Source organism: Mytilus californianus, unplaced genomic scaffold (assembly GCF_021869535.1).
Source record: "Mytilus californianus isolate M0D057914Y unplaced genomic scaffold, xbMytCali1.0.p SCAF_11, whole genome shotgun sequence".
Taxonomy (NCBI): Eukaryota; Metazoa; Mollusca; class Bivalvia; order Mytilida; family Mytilidae; genus Mytilus; species Mytilus californianus.
This window is the reverse complement of record NW_026262593.1, coordinates 16,619,760-16,627,418: the sequence shown is the minus strand read 5'-3', so window position 1 is coordinate 16,627,418 and position 7,659 is coordinate 16,619,760.

The following is a 7,659-nucleotide window of genomic DNA, read 5'->3' as shown; positions in this document are numbered from 1 at the left end:
ACCTCTCGCACCACTGGGAAAAGTTTGCCGTCAGATGTCGCTTTTTAATAAAATCTATACAATATTAATTATCAGCAATATAAACAAAGATTTAATGCATAATAATAATTTTAGTTTAAATAAATTCATTTGAATCGTAATGTCTACAAGGAGAATTTGTGTTATCCAGATTTGGTCTGGGATGATCTTGGATTTTGCTCAAACTCCAGTCAAATTCAGCAAATAACTAAATTATCCATTTAAAATAATTCTGGATTGAACTGGTATTTTTATAAGGAAAATTCATGTTTTGTTTTAATGTCATTGCTTTATTGTACAAATATATGATTTAAACTATTTTTTGATATGAATACAAGTAGTTGTCTACATGTTAAAGGATGATGAAGTGTCTCTTGTCTCATGCTATATATGAATGAAACAGCAACCCAGCACAAAAACTAATAAAAGACATAAGTACATGTTCGTCCCTAGAACAGATTTTAAGGAGGTTGTTTTTGCATGTCTTGATTCTTTGATGTCTAAGATGGTTTAACATCCAGTGGCATATGTTTCATGCACAAATTTATGTACAACCTGTCTATATTCGGGGCTATAAGCAGATTCATAGATACATTATGAACTCTATATAGATATCATTCGTATTTTGGGGTTGTCGGGTTGATATTTAGTGACGTGAACCCCACGAATCATTTAAAATAAATGCTGAATAACTTCAAAAATAATTTAATATTTTCCACAAGTTATTGAAATATGAAATAATAATATAGTTTTGACTCCCAGAGACAGCATGTTGTAATGTGCCAGTAATATATTTTGTCATATAGCTCTTCAACTGTTTCAGTTCTTAAACATCCTTGACTTTCAAATATTCGGCTTTGAGCGTTCCTGATGAAGGCAAATCAAGAAAAGCTCTTCGGATTAATTAAATTTATAACGTGTTGTTTTCATTTTTAAGGCAAATGTCACATTTAAACTATTAATCTTTTGTGTTTATATTGGGATTTTTTTTTTTCATTTTTGAAAATATTTTTCACACATGTATATGTTAACGCCCTTAGGTATAACCATAATAATAAATATGCATTTTTTTAAACCTTCATAATGGTTGTCCATGTAACATTCTTTTTGTAAAATGTGCACCACAAAATAATGGCAAGTTGTAACATTGGCTATTACATTAGATTTCAGAGAAATTTGCGGTAACTATTTGTTTTGTAAATAAAATTACTTTCTTCAAAACTATGATAGTTTTATTCTTGTTTCATATGATGAATCTTAACTTATATAAAATACACCTTTCTAAAATTGCCCGTCTATAAATTTTGAAATTATAAAGAAATTAAGGTTTCAACTCCCTCAGCAAAGTTGACCTTAGATGAATTTTGTTTTTAGGTACTTTTTTGTCATATAGCTCTGCAACTGTTTAGGTTCTAATATATCCTCGGCTATGGCAAGCCGTTCTCGTCAAAACTATGTTTAATCCATTTTTCGAAACATTTACACAATGAGAATTAAGAATAAACACACCGAGATTAAAAAACATAAAAACTTATGAATATGAGTCAGCAAAAAAAGTTGTTAAGTCTTGAAATTTATTATGAATGTTGGTTGTAGGAACCGCATTTCTTAATAATAACAAGAGTTCGGGAGACCAAGATATTAATCTGTTGAATTATTCATCTCATGGATATTCATTAGTAATTTGTATATTAATCTCAGTGTGTATTTTTGAAATCTCATTGTGTAATTAACAATTATCAGTGTGTGTTTTTCAATTTATTTCATCTCAGTGTGTCTTTTTAAAATCTCAGTGTGCAATTTTTTAAATTCTCAGTGCGTGTTTTTCATTTTTTTAAATCTCAGTGTGTAATTTTAAAATCTCAGTGTGTAATTTTAAAATCTCAGTGTGTAATTTCGATTTCTCGGTGTGTTATTTTAGGTTCTTAAATCTCAGTGTGATTTTTTTAATTCACAGTGTGTAAATTTTTCGAAAAAATAATTTAAACATAGCTTTGACGAGAACGGCTTGCCATACTCGTCTTTCAAATATTCGGCTCTGGCGTTCCTGATGAACGTAAATCCCGAAAAGCGCTTCGGACGCTTAGATGATTACCATTTTTGGATAAGGTTGATTTGAAAGAAAAGAAAGGAAAGGAAAGAAAGAAAGAAAGGGGTCGTGAAAAAGGAGGATTGGATGATTAAATCTTTTTCAAACAGATTCTGATTCAGAGCAAAAAACGGTCATGTGTGCAGGTTGTCCTATACTTGGCGATCTAAGTAACAAAAAACAGCAAATTTCGTTTTGACAGTAAATTTACAATGACGGTTTCGCTGACGGATTCGCTTAGTAAATTATATATTTTTACGCCCCAAATCATGAACAAGGAAATTTATTTATATCCTTTGCATTCAGTGTTCATTAGCTAAACGAAAGAAAAAACACAAAACTCATATATACTTGAAAGGAAAAATCACACGGTGGACAAATTTTTCTCATTTTTTTTCAAAATGGAACAAACAACTGATACTATTTCTGTTTATTTCTAAATATAAAAAAAAACAATAAAAAATGTTTTCTTCATATATATTTTTATTCTATGTATAATCGCATTTTCCTAACTCGTGTGTACAGTATATTTTAAAGGCTTTAGGCACATGATTTACTTGATAAGTTATGCGGTACCTTTCTTTGTAATATGGTAATATTTGAGAATATATATGAGAAAGTTATCAACACTATTAGCAACGCCAAGAACTTTACTATTCCAAATGAAAACCAAAACTGTGGAGGAACCAAAGTCAGGAGCCTGTAATTCAGTGGTTTTCGTTTGTTGGTGTATATCATGTATGTTTTCCGTTTATTCTTTTGTTATTGAACATAAATCAGACCGTTAATTTAGTTTAACATTTAAATTTGTCATTTCGGGGCCCTTTATAGTTTGCTATGAGTAATGGGTTTGTCTTATTGTTGAAGGCAGTACGGTGACATAAAGTTGTTAATTTAGAACTACGTCATTTATTCTTTGATGGAGAGTTTACAGAATGTGGCGGGCTGTCAACCCCCCTAACCTGGGACAGTGGTGTAACAGTACATTATATGAACAAACTATAAAAATCAGTTGAAAAGGGCTCAACTCATCAGATCGATACAAAGCAGAAAAACAAGTAACACAGACCGGACGTGACATGATATTTATACATCCCTAAAACAAAAAAATACACTAAGTACAGATCTGAGAGTACTCGCAGTTACTGACAGCTAGTTCAAAGCCAATAACAACTAATAAAATCATGTATCTAAGACTAATCAATATCAATCAGTACACATCCAACATCCGATGGATTAAGTGTAAAGACGTCATTAACAGTCAAATTGTATAAACTTTGCAATAAAAAAAGCTTAATGATAGACCTCGTTTAAAGATTTCCTTTGACGCACTAACTAAGATATAACGACAATGATAACAAAAGGGTCTTGTCTTATGAGAGTCAACGTTTGTTTGTTTAGTTTTGTTTTATTGGTATTTAATGCCTCCTTATATAGCGGTCATATCATGTCTGTAGTACAGCTTGAATTGATTATTTATTTTAATAAATAGTATTTGTATATATTTGTTCATGCATTGACTTATTGACTGACGCTGACAGAGTATACAGTATGACAGTATTTTGATTTTCGATCCACTTTGGTATATACATCTGGGTTTTCTATTTCTTTATTCTTATTGGTTACTCTTTGAACTCCTTTGATGTTGAGGCACTCTTGTCAAATTCTTCACAGAGATATAGAACACTGACGCTTTATTGTGATATTTATATATTCATTATTCTTATTCTGGAAACCATTCTTTATATTCAGGTCAGTTAGTCTTTGATGGGCATGTATTTCCTATATTTTTATCTTGGTATGAAAAATATGAAAGTGTTATGAAAATGTGTATGAAAGTCCAGTTTTATTCCCATGAGTATGAAAGAGTTCATATTTTTCATACCAAGATAAAAATATAGGAAATATATTCATCAAAGACTAATTATGAACTATTTCATACTCATATGGGAATAAAACTGGACTTTCAGTTTTGTGTAAGAAAATAAATTAGTAAATACACTCAACTTTAGCATAGTCATTCCTTGTCTATTAGGCCGAGTTAGAATATGTTTTTCTGTTTAATTTGAACACAGCAAAAGTAAATACAATTTAAATTACACTACATGAAGCTGCAAGTCTAATATTATTTTGAAGTCTTAATGCCCTTTCTTTGTAACATAAAAATAATATCAAGCAACTACAACAAGACGAAGTCAAAATAGCAATAACCGTTTGATTATAAAGATGGAAGAGAAGAACTTCATTTTAACAAGGGTTCATGCAAAATAGTAAGCAAAATGTAATTATCAAAATTAGAAGATGCGGTATGATTGCCAATGAGAAAACACTCCACCAGAGACCCACACGACAAAGAAGTTAACAACTATAAGTCACCTTGCGACGTTAAACATATTTGCTAGCGTCAAACCCTCCCACTAACATGGGACTGTGGTGTAATAGTACATCTTAAGAACAAACTTTAAAAATCAGAGGTTGCGTGTAAAGATGTTGTACTGTACTGTTCCAAAAACACGCCATTAATGAAGAAAAGATCTAAATCTAATTTAAGAATACATTTTGAAAGAAACGAATAAAAGGGGCATGCGAACCACCGCACTCCTTTTACTCTAACTATTAAAGAATAAATGCAATCGTAAGATACTGATAGACATACCTGTGAGAGAAAACGAAAAACAATCACGAACGTTTGAATGGATTACAAGCTCCTGGTTAGGACCATTGGGTAAAACCAACGACAACCAATGGAATACAAGCTCCTGGGTAGGAACATTGTGACAGGCCTACTATCACATGAGAATGTTCGTTCAACTCTCTCACTTATCTAGAACTTTAAAACCAACGACAACCAATGGATTACAGGCTCCTGGATAGGAACATTGGGACAGGCACACTAGCACATGAGAATGTTCGTTCAACGCTCTCACTTATCTAGAACGTTAAAACCAACGACAACCAATGAATTACAGGCTCCTGGATAGGAACATTGTGACAGGCCTACTATCACATGAGAATGTTCGTTTAACTCTCTCACTTATCTAGAACGTTAAAACCAACGACAAACAATGAATTACAGGCTCCTGGATAGGAACATTGGGACAGGCACACTAGCACATGAGAATGTTCGTTCAACGCTCTCACTTATCTAGAACGTTAAAACCAACAACCAATGAATTACAGGCTCCTGGATAGGAACATTGGGACAGACACACTAGCACATGAGAATGTTCGTTCAACTCTCTCACTTATCTAGAACGTTGGAAACCAAATTCGACCAAATGAATACAGGCTCCTGGCTAAGACTATTGGGACATACACACTAGCACACGAGAATGTTCGTTCAACTCTCTCACTTATCTAGACGTTAAACCAACAACAACCAATGGAATACAGGCTCCTGGATAGGAACATTGGGACAGGCACACTAGCAAATGAGAATGTTCGTTCAATCCTCTCCCTTATCTGGAATTGGGTTGTGACAGCAAAACAATAGGACAACTGTTAAAATCAACTGAAAAGGTTCTACTACTTATCAGATCGGTTCTATATACAAACACTACAGCTAACATATTTTATGAAGTTATGTCTATCAGTAGGAGAACAAAAGTCCAACAAAATATCTCCTACAGTAAGTGAAGGAAGGCAAGATTCCCCATCAAGTACGTTGGGTTTCATTTCAGTCGCTGCATATATTCATTGATACAGTATAAGTTGTTATTTATATTGCGATTTTTGCTATCTATTTTACTATGTTACCGTTTTTAAGAGTTGAATGTTTTTTTTTCTATACACGTTTTCACTGTATGTAAGTTTTGCTAATCTAATTATCGATTTTATAAAAGGGAGAGGGTTAAAATAAAAGCCTAGAAACTCTGTCACATACCTCATAAAGTTAAGTATAAATTTGCGAGAAACTGTGGATAACTGATGACTATACATCTGTCTATAAATCAAACCAGGGTGTTACTGATTAAAAGTTACGATACTAAGAATATCTTTTACGGAGTAGTTAAGTTTAGAATGGTAAGGACTTAGGTTCTTGACCAATAAGTTCCTTGCTTTCAGTTTAAAATGGTAAAGACTTAGGTTTTTGACCAATTAATTCCTTGCTTTAAGTTAAAAACGCTAGGAAATAGGTTTTTGTGCAATTAGTCCCTCCACGATATCCACAAACTTTCCAATTCTTTTTTCGAAGAAAATGTTATTGATAAGTTTGGAGAAAAAAGTTTAATTTCACACACGAAATTAAAGTGTTAATTGGTGTGAAGAATGTGTATTAATACTACTACAGAATGTCAAATCCTGGCCATTAGCAATGACCTCAAGTGTCAAATTTTGGCCATTATCAATGACTTCAAGTGTCAAATTCTGGCAATTACCAATGACCCCAAGTCTTAAATTCTTGCCATTATCAATGACATCAAGTGTGAAATTCTGGCCATTATCTATTACATCAAGTGTCAAATTCTGGCTTTATCAACAGCCTCATTTGTCAAATTCTGGTAATTATCAATGACTTCAAGTGACAAATTCTGGTCATTATCGATGACCTCAAGTATCAAATTCTGGCCATAATCAATGACCTCAAGTGTCAAATTCTGGCCATTATCAATGACCTTAAGTGTCAAATTCTGGCCATTATCAATGACCTCAAGTGTCAAATTCTTGCTATTATCAATGACCTCAAGTGTCAAATTCTTGCTATTATCAATGACCTCAAGTGTCAAATTCTTGCTATTATCAATGACCTCAAGTGTCAAATTCTTGCTATTATCAATGACCTCAAGTGTCAAATTCTTGCTAAAAAAGTATTATAAATTACCTCTAAGGTCTGTACCAGTATTTAGTACATACTTCATCAGTACTTATAGATTGAGGGCGAGTTTCATTCCATTTATACAATGTCTGCTGAAGTTGTGGCCCCTGGACATAGACAAATGTTTGAAATTGTGTGTTTTCACCACTTAACTGAAATAACTGAATCAATTTTAAAGATAATTGGTGTATAGTCATATTAACAGAGATTACCGATCAAGTCAGAGATCACATCCTCTGAGGTAGGGTTTGGGTGCTAATTCTTGAAAATGTATTTTGAACTGATAAAAGATGAAAATTTCCAACAATATCAGAATGAATTGAAAAATTCAACTCACCCCTTTTCAATTGAAGGTGTGTCCAATATCAATATAAACTCATCCAATATCACCACTATTTGGGAGAAACTGTCAGGGCCTTTTATAGCCAACTATACAGTATGGGATTTTTCTCATTGCTGAAGGTCGTGTGGTTGCTTATTATTGCTAGTTGTCTCATTGTCAATCATACCACATCTCCTTATTTTTATATAGTATTGTACATGCAATACTCACATAATTCTCATTACTATTGGAAAATCCATTCATACATCAGCCAAAATAGTGTTTTGTTAAACATATTTATATTATAAGGAACCTTGTAAGTAGGAACAATAGTACATTTGTATTTTAGATAAAATTGAAGTTGAAGCTTGTCGCACAGTGACCCAATTAATAGTCAAATTCTGGTCATTAGAA